The following is a 13607-nucleotide window of genomic DNA, read 5'->3' on the forward strand; positions in this document are numbered from 1 at the left end:
CCTCTTTCGGTAACAGGACCTCCACCTCCGGTACACCTTCGGGCCCAGGACTGTCCATATCTGACTCTTTCGGGCACAGGACATCCACCTCCAGTTCACCTCCGAGTGAAGGACTGTCCACATCCGAGACCAGTTACTATAGACGACTTGCATTGCTCTATACGCTGCTGGTGCCAGGCTATTCAGCTGCCATAGCTGCTGGCCTGTGTTGCTTCACACACACAGCCAGCGCTCTGCAGGCCTCTGCTCTGCACAAGAGCACACACCAGACTGACACTGACACCGCACCTGACACCCCAATACCCCTTACTGCAGGGTTTTTAACAAATAAATCTGTGCCTTCAGCCACATGGAAAACCCAGACTGGAAATCCGTGACTTCATGCACAACCTGGGGAGAACACACAGCGACCCCTACCTGTGACACGAGTCACTGCCTCACACACTTACTCGACATTCAGGAGAGGGAAGGCAATCGAGGGTCCCCGCCACCTCCTTACACGTGTAGCAAACATGCTCATCTGCTATGAGCGCCGGCCACTGGGGTCATAGCAGTTCTGCAATGACAACCACATGGGTCTCCTGCAGACCCCGAGTTGTCATGCCAACCCATTGGCGTCCCGCGGTTATATGACAGGGTGCCTGTTATGATCCTAGTGGCAAGGATCTCAAGTAGGACTAGCTAAGTAACTAAACCGACTACAAACTCTGGGGAAGTGGTAACTGAATTGACCATAACCTGATCCTATCCGCAAACAACTATAGGCAGCCGTGGAACGTTACCTGAAAATCCTAGACGTTTCTTCACAGCCTGAGAAACTGACTATTCCTAGAGGGAACGAAAGTCCTCACTTGCCTCAGTGAAATGACCCCAAAGATATAGAACAGCCCCCCACAAATATCTACGGTGAGTTAAGGGGAAAGCACAAACGCAGAGATGAAATTAGATTTAGCAAATGAGGCCCGCTAACACTAGAAAGCAGAAAATAGGAAGGGAGCTGTGCGGTCAATTAAAAACCCTATTCAAAATATCCACGCAGAGATCGCTCGAGCCCCCGCACCAACTAATGGTGCGGGGGAAGCAACTCTGTACCCCAGAGCAAACCAGCAGAAGAAATCACATATTAGCAAGCTGGACTAAACTCATCATACACAGAAATCATATTGCAGACTGATGAGCAAAAAATAAATAAACAGAACTTAGCTTCTCCTGAAGAGACTGAAACCGAAGATAATCAGGAGTAATCAGAATAGCACTGAGTACATTGACAGCCGGCAACAAGTGGAAGTGAAAAAGAGCTAAATAGGAAACTCCCAAGAGAATAACGAGGCAGCTGATCAGCCACAGACCCGCAGGATAACAAACAAATCCACCAGGGGGAGCCCAAAACAAAAGTCACACAATACCACCTGTGACCACAAGAGGGAGCCTGAAAACAGAGTTCACAACAGTACCCCCCCCTTGAGGAGGGGTCACCGAACCCTCATCAAAACCCCCAGGGCGATCAGGGTGAGCCACATGGAAGGCACGAACCAAATCGGCCGCATGAACATCAGAGGCGACAACCCAGGAATTATCCTCCTGACCATAGCCCTTCCATTTAACCAAATACTGAAGCCTCCGTCTAGAAATACGAGAATCCAAGATCTTCTCCACCACGTATTCCAATTCTCCCTCAACCAGCACAGGGGCAGGAGGCTCAACCGGAGGACCCACAGGCACCACATACCTCCGCAACAACGACCGATGAAACACATTATGAATAGCAAACGATGCTGGGAGGTCCAAACGAAATGACACAGGGTTAAGGACTTCCAAAATCTTATAAGGACCGATAAACCGAGGCTTGAACTTGGGAGAGGAGACCTTCATAGGAACAAAGCGAGAAGACAACCACACCAAGTCCCCAACGCGAAGTCGGGGACCCACACAGCGACGGCGGTTGGCAAAGCGCTGAGCCTTCTCTTGTGACAGCTTCAAATTGTCCACAACATGATTCCAAATCTGATGCAACCTATCCACCACAACATCCACTCCAGGACAGTCAGAAGGCTCCACCTGACCCGAGGAAAAACGAGGATGAAACCCCGAATTACAAAAAAAAAGGAGAAACCAAAGTAGCAGAACTAGCCCGATTATTAAGGGCAAACTCAGCCAATGGCAAAAAAGTCATCCTGATCAGCAGAAACAAAACATCTCAAATAGGTTTCCAAGGTCTGATTAGTTCGTTCGGTTTGGCCATTCGTCTGAGGATGGAAGGCCGACGAAAAAGACAAATCAATGCCCATCTTAGCGCAAAATGTCCGCCAAAATCTAGACACAAACTGGGATCCTCTGTCGGAAACAATATTTTCAGGGATCCCATGCAAACGAACCACATTTTGAAAAAACAGCGGAACCAACTCGGAGGAGGAAGGCAACTTAGGCAAGGGCACCAAATGGACCATCTTAGAAAAACGATCACACACCACCCAGATGACAGACATTCTCTGAGAGACAGGAAGATCCGAAATAAAATCCATGGAAATGTGCGACCAAGGCCTCTTCGGGACAGGCAAAGGTAACAGCAAACTACTGGCACGAGAACAGCAAGGCTTAGCCCGAGCACAAATTCCACAAGACTGCACAAAGGAACGCACATCCCGCGACAAGGAAGGCCACCAAAAGGACCTGGCCACCAAATCTCTGGTACCAAATATTCCAGGATGGCCCGCCAACACCGAAGAATGAACCTCGGAAATAACTCTGCTGGTCCATCTATCCGGGACAAACAGTCTCTCCGGTGGACAACGGTCAGGTCTATCCGCCTGAAACTCCTGCAGCACTCGTCGCAAATCTGGGGAGATGGCAGACAAAATCACCCCTTCTCTGAGAATACCAGCCGGCTCTGAATCTCCAGGAGAGTCAGGCACAAAACTCCTAGAAAGAGCATCAGCCTTTACATTCTTCGAACCAGGCAGGTACGAGACCACGAAATCAAAACGAGAGAAAAACAACGACCAACGAGCCTGTCTAGGATTCAGCCGCTTGGCCGACTTGAGATAAATCAGATTCTTGTGATCAGTCAAGACCACGACACGATGCTTAGCTCCCTCGAGCCAATGTCGCCACTCCTCAAATGCCCACTTCATAGCCAACACCTCCCGATTACCGACATCAGAATTCCGCTCGGCAGGCGAAAACTTTCTTGAAAAGAAAGCACATGGCTTCATCACAGAGCCATCGGCACTTCTCTGCGACAAAACAGCCCCCGCTCCAATCTCGGAAGCATCAACCTCGACCTGGAAAGGAAGAGAGACATCTGGCTGACATAAGACCGGAGCCGAAGAAAACCGGCGCTTCAGCTCCCGAAAGGCCTCCACAGCCGCAGGAGACCAGTTAGTAACATCAGAACCTTTCTTGGTCAAATCCGTCAAAGGCTTAACAACACCAGAAAAATTAGCGATGAAGCGACGGTAAAAATTAGCAAAACCCAAGAACTTCTGAAGACTCTTAACAGATGTAGGCTGCGTCCAGTCATGAATAGCCTGAACCTTGACCGGGTCCATCTCAATAGTAGAAGGAGAAAAAATGAAACCCAAAAAAAGAAACCTTCTGGACTCCAAAAAGACATTTTGAGCCCTTCACAAATAAAGCATTGGCACGCAGGACCTGAAACACCATCCTGACCTGCTTAACATGGGACTCCCAATCATCAGAAAAAAACAGAATATCATCCAGATACACAATCATAAATTTATCCAGATATTCGCGGAAGATGTCGTGCATAAAAGACTGAAAGACAGAAGGAGCATTAGAAAGTCCAAAAGGCATCACCAAGTACTCAAAATGGCCTTCGGGCGTATTAAATGCAGTTTTCCATTCATCACCCTGCTTAATACGCACAAGGTTATACGCACCACGAAGATCTATCTTGGTGAACCATCTAGACCCCTTAATGCGAGCAAACAGATCAGATAACAATGGCAAAGGATACTGAAATTTGACCGTGATTTTATTTAGAAGGCGATAATCAATACAAGGTCTCAGAGAACCATTCTTCTTAGCCACAAAAAAGAACCCCGCACCAAGAGGGGAGGAGGAGGGGCGAATAAGTCCTTTCTCCAAAGACTCCTTTATATAACTCCGCATGGCAGCATGCTCCGGCACTGACAAATTGAAAAGTCGTCCCTTAGGAAACTTACTACCAGGAATCAAATTTATAGCACAATCACAATCCCTATGAGGAGGTAGAGAACTGAGTTTGGGCTCATCAAATACATCCTGGTAGTCTGACAAAAACGCAGGGACTTCAGAAGGAGTGGATGAAGCAATTGACACCACAGGAGCGTCGCCATGAATTCCCTGACAACCCCAACTTGACACAGACATTGCTTTCCAATCCAGGACTGGATTATGAGTCTGCAACCATGGCAGACCCAACACGACAACATCATGCAAATTATGCAGCACAAGAAAGCGAATCACCTCCTGATGAACAGGAGTCATGCACATGGTCACTTGTGTCCAGTACTGAGATTTATTCGTAGCCAATGGCGTAGCATCAATTCCCCTTAGTGGAATAGGGAATTTTAAAGGCTCTAAAACAAAACCACAGCGCCTGGCAAATGACAAGTCCATCAGACTCAGGGCAGCACCTGAATCTACAAAAGCCATAACCGGGTAAGATGACAAGGAACAAATCAGGGTAACAGACAAAATGAACTTAGGCTGTAAAGTACCAATGGTGACAGATTTATCAACCTTTTTTTTGCGCTTAGAGCATGCTGAGATAACATGAGCTGAGTCACCACAGTAAAAGCACAACCCATTTTGCCGTCTATAATTTTGCCGTTCACTTCTGGTCAGAATTCTATCACATTGCATAGACTCAGGTGTCTGTTCAGAAGACACCGCCAAATAGTGCGCAGGTTTGCGCTCCCGCAAACGCTGATCAATCTGAATGGCCAGAGTCATTGACTCATTCAGACCTGCAGGCGTAGGGAACCCCAACATGACATTCTTAATGGCCTCAGAAAGACCTTTTCTGAAATTTTCAGCCAGGGCACACTCATTCCACTGAGTAAGCACCGACCATTTCCGAAATTTCTGGCAGTACACCTCTGCTTCATCTTGCCCCTGAGAGAGGGCCAACAACGCTTTTTCAGCCTGGTTCTCAAGATTAGGTTCCTCATAGAGCAATCCAAGGGCCAGAAAAAACGCATCAACACTGAGCAATGCCGGATCCCCTGGCGCCAATGCGAAGGCCCAATCTTGAGGGTCACCACGAAAGAAAGAAATTATAATTTTAACTTGCTGAACGGAATCACCAGAGGAACGAGGTTTCAAAGAGAGAAACAATTTACAATTGTTCTTAAAATTCAGGAACCTAGATCTATCTCCAGAAAACAACTCCGGAATAGGTATTCTAGGCTCTGACATAGGACTGTGAACAACAAAATCCTGAATACTTTGTACCCTTGCAGCAAGATGATCTACACTGGAGGCCAAACTCTGAATATCCATATCAGCAGCTGAGTTCAGAGCCACACCAAGATTAAGAGGAGGAGAGAAGCTAGACACACAGCAGCTAGACACACGGAAAAAAAAAAAAAAATTCTCAAGGCTTCTTTTCTCCTGCTTCTGCCATGCAATTAACACTTTACGGGCCGGCTGTACTGTTATGATCCTAGTGGCAAGGATCGCAAGTAGGACTAGCTAAGTAACTAAACCGACTACAAACTCTGGGGAAGTGGTAACTGAATTGACCGCAACCTGATCCTATCCGCAAACAACTATAGGCAGCCGTGGAACGTTACCTGAAAATCCTAGACGTCTCTTCACGGCCTGAGAAACTGACTATTCCTAGAGGGAACGAAAGTCCTCATTTGCCTCAGTGAAATGACCCCAAAGATATAGAACAGCCCCCCACAAATATCAACGGTGAGTTAAGGGGAAAGCACAAACGCAGAGATGAAATTAGATTTAGCAAATGAGGCCCGCTAACACTAGAAAGCAGAAAATAGGAAGGGAGCTGTGCGGTCAATTAAAAACCCTATTCAAAATATCCACGCAGAGATCGCTCGAGCCCCCGCACCAACTAACGGTGCGGGGGAAGCAACTCTGTACCCCAGAGCAAACCAGCAGAGGAAATCACATATTAGCAAGCTGGACTAAACTCATCATACACAGAAATCATATTGCAGACTGATGAGCAAAAAATAAATAAACAGAACTTAGCTTCTCCTGAAAAGACTGAAACCGAAGATAATCAGGAGTAATCAGAATAGCACTGAGTACATTGACAGCCGGCAACAAGTGGAAGTGAAACAGAGCTAAATAGGAAACTCCCAAGAGAATAACGAGGCAGCTGATCAGCCACAGACCCGCAGGATAACAAACAAAGCCACCAGGGGGAGCCCAAAACAAAAGTCACACAATACCACCTGTGACCACAAGAGGGAGCCTGAAAACAGAGTTCACAACAGGTGCCCACAGGCGGAGCTAATGACGCACATCTGGTTTGCGTGAGTTAAATGTCCCTGTCAGAGATTGACAACAGCATTTAACATGTTACCAGCCATGAGTGTATCGTGATTTCACCCGCGGCAGGTCAGATCAGCTATCATGTGTAGGAAAAGGTGCTGGCTCAGCGCTGGAGTTCCCATCAAAGAGGGGGAGGTGACCTATGATGCACCTATACATCATAGGTCATATAGGGGTTCAAAAAAAAATGTGTGTGTGTATGTATGAGATATAAGTGGTGCTCACTGTTTAATAGGTTATGGTGCTCTGAAAAAAAAAGTTATCCATAAAAAATACAAAATTTCAGCACTCAAGTGATAAATTTATTCTCAAATGTTCATGTGAAAAAAAGAGGCTAGAAAACCACAATACAAAAATTGGGATGAATGACCCCAGTGAAAACAGATATACTTCAGCAACGTTTCGGCATGGATATGCCTTTTTCAAGCATAATCTGTATGGAAATCTATACAGCAGTCTTAGAATATAAATAAATATGCAATAGGTTATTGAATACAGGAAACATTCTTATAAAAAAATACATCAAAACAATTAAAATTTTTTTTTGAACATATGTGTTTCCAACAATGTAATTATAAATAACAAACTAGTAGTTGCTTGTTTAGTCAGAAAGAAACTCTCAGCATAGTCACCTAATAGAACTACCAAAACAAATGGCCCTGGATCCATGTGAGAAAAAAATGATGAGGACTATTGGACCATAAGGCAGAAAAAATAATAAAACATGTGTAACAAGCCCAATATTACCTGTGTGGAGAAAGGTCTTTGAATGCGGGATTTAATCCTCATGCATGCCTAAAACAGAATGTACAGATCCATTAATCAAATGACCCAGGATAAAAGCTAAGGTGTGGTCGCTAAAGGACAAAACTCAGAGAAATGTCATGGAAAATAGCCAGGACAGTGTTCCAATAAAATGCGCCGAGAACAGCTGCCAGGTACTGGTAAATATAAAAGAAAGAACGTAACTGCCCCCAAGGATTTGATTTACCTGAGTGGTGCGGAAACTCCCGGTTCAGGATGCCACAAGTACCACAAATTTTTTAATTGTTTTGATGTATTTTTTTATAAGAATGTTTCCTGTATTCAATAACCTATTGCATATTTATATTCTAACACTGCTGTATATATTTCCATACAGATTATGCTTGAAAAAGGAATATCCATGCCGAAACATTGCTGAAGTATATCTGTTTTCACTGGGGTCATTCATCCCAATTTTTGTATTGTGGTTTTCTAGCCTCTTTTTTTCACATGAACATTTGAGAATAAATTTATCACTTGAGTGCCGAAGTTTTGTACTTTTTGTGGGTGTGTGTATGTATGTATGTATGACTATAATATAAATTGAAAAATATTAAAACAAAAAATATAAGTTTGAATACCACTCATTTTTCTAACTCAAAAATATAATTACAAAAAACAAATAAAAAACCCCGACATATTTGGTATTGCTGCATCCAGAAAACTCAGATCTATGATAATCTAACATTAAATATATGGTAGACAATGTAAAGAAAAAATAACTTGAAATGCCAGAATTCATATTTTTATTCACACCTCTCCGAAAAAATGTGATTTTTTTGGTCGCTTTTTACTACATGTATCTCAAAATAGTATTAAAAAATTGACAGTGTCTCTCATAAAACAATCCCTCCTACAGGTTCATCAGCCTAAAAATAAAAAAAAGTTATGGGTCTCAGAAAATGGCGACACACATCAAAATTGAGAGCTATTTTTAACCACCAGAAAAGTTTTATATAAGTTTGGTATCGGTGTAATCGTACTGACAAGAAGAATCATATTGCTACTGTAGGTCATTTTTACCGCCTAATGAATACCTTGAAAACTAAACAATATTGGAATCATGTCTTTGTTTTGTTTTTTACTGTCTTTTAAATACGTTATATGGTAAAGTGTGGTAATGTCACTCAAAGCTATAAGTTGTCCGCTAAAAACAAGCCTTTGTTCGGCTATGTTATAACAATAATAAAAAAAGTTATTGTATTTAGAAGAGAGGGTGGAAAAAAAACAAAAGAGCAGATACGAATAATGGCCTCGTCGGGAAGCATTTAATGGCATCTTTGGGGTATGCTTGGAAAAGATGCAGAATCTCGCACCTTGAGGGTATGTTCACATGATGCGTTTACATTTTACCACAATTTCAGAAAATCGCATTCAAAATTGCATTGTGAATGAACACATAGTGTGAACATATTCTAAAGGATCTGCTGCTGAATTCCTGGTGCTTGATACAGCAGAAAGCCTTCAGAGATTTTGTGTAATCTTTTACTTCTATGGAAATTCTGAAAATGGCTGAGTAACATTGCTATTCCATTATTATAACTCCCATAGAAGTGGATGTAGTGAGTTGCACTGGGGAAGCCACATATCAGTTGACAGTGGCCGCAAGGTGGGGGTTATGGGACCCCAGTTCTCATTGTCAATGCATGTCTCCAAGATGGGACCTTTGGATATGACATAAATGTCCAAGATAGGATTATCCCCCTTAAGGATTAGCTCTTAAGTTATAAAACTATGAATAACAATATTCTCCAACCTTTTAGACCCTGTATATGTTAAGTGCATTTAATTCTACGTGCACTTTATTTTTAATGATGTTGGTTATACTTTGTAAGATTTATGACAATTGTTATTTTAACATTTTAAAATACACAAACTGGCACTATAGTGACAAGAAGTTGATGATGTTGACGCTAGGTAAATCGATTTTTGATGGTCGTGTATCTGTTGCCTGAGACTGACATCTAGTGGGTAAGATTGCATTAGCAGAATATTTAAATGCATGAAATTGTAAATTAAAGGGAACCTGTCACTATGAATTTGCAGTCTAATCTGCAGCCACCATGTTACAAAGCAGGGCTGCGGAATAGAATGATATGTAGTTTTGTGAGTAAAGATTTAGTGTAACCTGTGCATAATAATTTAATCTGGGATTTTGGGTCCAGTGAGTGGTCCTATCCATGATTGTCAGCAGTCTTTGTATGATACGTAGGCATACAGACATTGTTAACAATCACTGATTGGACAGCCCAATGGACCGAAAATCCCAGAAAGAGCAGAGGTTTAAATGATTAAAACACAAATTATATTGAATCTTTTCTCACAAAATTATACAGTTTTGTTCAAAAGTTTACATACTCCAGCAGAATTTTTGCTTTCTTGGCCTTTTTTCAGTAAATATGAATGATAACATCAAACCTTTTTCTCCACTCATGGTTAGTGGTTGGGTGAAGCTATTTATTGTCAAGCTACTGTGTTTTCTCTTTTTAAATCATATTGACAATCCAAAACATCCAAATGACTCTGTTCAAACGTTTACATACCCTGGTGATTTTGGTCTGATAGCATGCACAGAAGTTGACACAAATGGGTTTGAATGGCTACTAAAAGTAAAATCCTCACCTGTGATCTGTGACCTGTTTGCTTGTAATCAGTGTGTATGCATAAAAGCTGAGTGAGTTTCTGGGATCCGGACAGACTCTTTCATCTTTCATCCAGCCACTGATGTTTCTGGATTGTGAGTCATGGGGAAAGCAAAAGAATTGTCAATGGATCTAGGGGAAAAGGTAGTTGAACTGTATAAAACAGGAAAAGGATACAAAAAGATATCCAAGGAATTGATAATGCTAGTCAGCAGCGTTCAAACTGTGATTAACAAATGGAAGATCGGGGGCTCTAAAACAAAACCACAGTCAGGTAGACCAACAAAAAATGTGTCCACAACTGCCAGGAAAATTGTTTGGGATGCAAAGAAAAACCCACAAACAAATCAGCAGAAATACTGGACTCTCTGAAAACTAGCAGTGTGGCTGTTTCAAGATGCACAATAAGGATGCTCTTGAAGAAAAATGGTGTGCATGGTCGAGTCGCCAGAAGAAAGCCATTACTGCACAAATGCCACAAAGTATCTTGCCTACAATATGCAAAACAGCAGAAACAAGCCTGAAATATTTTGGAACAAGGTAATTTGGAGTGATGAGACCAAAATGTAACTTTTTTGCCACAATCATAAACATTACATTTGGGGAGAGGTCAACAAGGCCTAAGATGAAAGGAACACCATTCCTACTGTAAAGCACGGAGGTGGATCACTGATATTTTGGGGATGTGTGAGCTACAAAGGCACAAGAAACTTAGTCAAAGTTGATGAAAAGATGAATGCAGCACATTATCAGCAAATACTGGAAACAAATTTGCAATCATAAGCCTGGAAGCTGCGCATGGAACGTACTTGGACGTTCCAACATGACAACGATCCAAAATACAAGGCCTGTCGACCTGTCATTGGCTACAGCAGAACAAAGTGAAGGTTCTGGAGTGGCCATCTCATTCTCCTGCCCTCTATCATTGAGCCACTCTGGGGAGATCTCAAGCGTGCAGTTCATGCTAGACAGCCCAGGAATTTACAGGAACTGGAGGCTTTTTGCCAAGAAGAGGGGGCAGCTTTACCATCTGAGAAAATAAAGAACCTCAATCTTAATCCACAATTACCACAAAATACTTCAAGTTGTCATTGATGTTAGAGGGGGCAAAACACGGTATTAAGAAATCGGGTATGTAAACTTTTAATCAGGGTCATTTGGATGTTTTGTGTTGTCATTATGATTTATAAAGATAAAACACATTAGTTTGACAATAAATGGCTTCACCCAACCACTAACCATGACTGGAGATAAAGTTTTGGTGTTATCATTCCTATTATCTGAAAAAAAGGCCAAGAAAGCAAAAACTTTTGAGCACAACTACAGTATATGTGCTGCCGGCTGATGCCCAGATACGTTAGATTTAAAAAAAAGTATTTTAAGATATATTCCAGTTAGTGGTTTCTGGCCAATCAAGTCCAGCGCTGCCTATAATCGGAAAACACCCATGGAGAAGTCTGGAGGAGTTTGAATAGAGTTCTGTACTACTGGAGAACTTATTTTAAAGAATTTTCTACAAATGTTTTTTTTTCTGTTCAATGGATTGTGTCACATGAAAATACCAAATTGAGCACCCATCTACTCCTACAATATGTCATCGCTGCAGCCAAAAAACAAACAATACAGCAGCAGTGGAGACACTGCAACTATTAAAGATATCTCAGCATATTCGTACGAAAAATAACTATATGAATAAATGCCTCACAATTTTTGAGATATTTCTTTGCCATCATTAAATAAGAACACTGTGTCAAGGTTACCAAGACTGGTTTGGGTGCTAATTGAGACAGAATTTTCATGCATTTCATTTATATTCATAGAATTGAAACTTCTACACACTCAATCTTTTTCTTAGCAGAGAAGTGGATGCGAGCATTAAAAAGCAAATATCTTGACAATCAGAAATTAAAAATATTAGAAAGTTCTGCAATATTTATATAGTTGGTGTCATGCATTATGGGGTGTTCATTCTCTTCCTACACTATGTAAACATTTTATATGTATAAGATAAAGCATGTATTTGTCCTATACTCCAAGAGCATACAATGGCAATTACATAATTAATTTTGTAATCAGGACTTACCTTCCTGACCTGGAGACAGGATACATAAATATTTTAACAAAGCTACTCACTTGGGAGCAGGATGAGGTATCATGGGCTTCCTTCTGTGGATGGTAAACTGACTTCTTCTATTGGTAATTTTCAAGGCATTACATAGTTCACTCATCACTTTCTTCAGAAAAAGTGTCCCTTGGTCAGTCAAGATCTCCTTCGGTAGTCCTCTCTGGGCAAAGATGTGGACAAACTTGTGGGCTATACTTTACGCAGATGAGATTCTCAGGGGAACCGCTTCTGGGTAAAGCGTAGCATAGTCAACCAATACATTGTCACGGGTTTAGCGTGACAATGTATGAAGGCAGAAGACCGTAGTGTCTGATTTCTCCTACTCCTGCACTGCTTAGAAGCACTTCACCTTCATATTAAACAGTGCAGTTTACTTTAGCAGTCCAGGGGTTAAGCGGCTCAGTTGAGAGCTCTTGGAAACTTTCGTGCATTAAGGTTCTCAGCTGTTCACTGTTAGCCACTCCCATTTCCTATATAATCTGGGCCCTGACTAGCACTCATTGCCGGATATAGATTATGCTCCATAGTTAGGAGATGGTGGTTTGTGGCTGTTGTTTGAGAAGGCATTTGGTGGATTTATCTGAGACAGTTGCTAGGTTTTGGATGTGTGCTAATTCCCCCACTTCTCCTACTTTGGTTTTACCCCATCTTCCATTTCCCTGCTTTTCCTCTGTTGTTTGTGCAACCCAAGTCTGCATCGGCCTCAGAAGGGAGTGTACGAATCAGTCCATTACAACTCACTCTACCATCTGCGCTGGGGTAGAGTACTTCAACTGTAACTATTTTTGGATGAGGTGCAGCAGGTCAAACATTTGGGAGTGTGGGGGTTTGTAATGGTAATATGCCCAGCGGTGGCCTCGTTGTGCCCCGACAGTAATTGTTACCCCCAAATACGCCAAAATTTCCGTTTTCAATTTTGCATATTCTTTGGTGTCCTGTAAGGCTAAATCATAGCAGACCTTCTGTGGCTCCCCCGTTATGATTCCCGCCTACTGCTCTTGCGAGAATTTCTCCCTTTTGGCGACCCTTTCAAAATCAGTTAAAAAGGTCTCTGTTGTCACCCAGGGTCATTTTCTGCAAGGTTCTCATCACCGCCTTCTGGATAGAAAAATCAGCTGATCTTGGCATCGGGGCTGTCACTACGCCACGAAGCGCTGCTGGATCTGTTGCAAAAACAGCTTATTTGTCTCCTGTTCATGCCTGTTGTTGTAGTTGCTGGGTCTACAACAAGTGTTTTATCAGGTCCCTCATGTTGTCTGATGTTAATCTTGGCTTATAGCCGCCTTCACCCAAGACATGCAGTACTTCTGTAGCAGTCACATGTGTTCCATGGGAATGCTGCCCGCACTTCTAACACCAAATGTAACAATGTTACTCATTTGGGAGTGGGATGAGGTATCACAGGAACAGTGTCTATTTAAAAGTCCGGCTGGTTTATTTCACTCTTTATAAACTACATCTCAGGAAACCTTAAATTCACCCCTTGTCTGGCACAAAATGAAGCAAAGTGA

Source organism: Ranitomeya variabilis, chromosome 5 (genome assembly GCF_051348905.1).
Source record: "Ranitomeya variabilis isolate aRanVar5 chromosome 5, aRanVar5.hap1, whole genome shotgun sequence".
Taxonomy (NCBI): Eukaryota; Metazoa; Chordata; class Amphibia; order Anura; family Dendrobatidae; genus Ranitomeya; species Ranitomeya variabilis.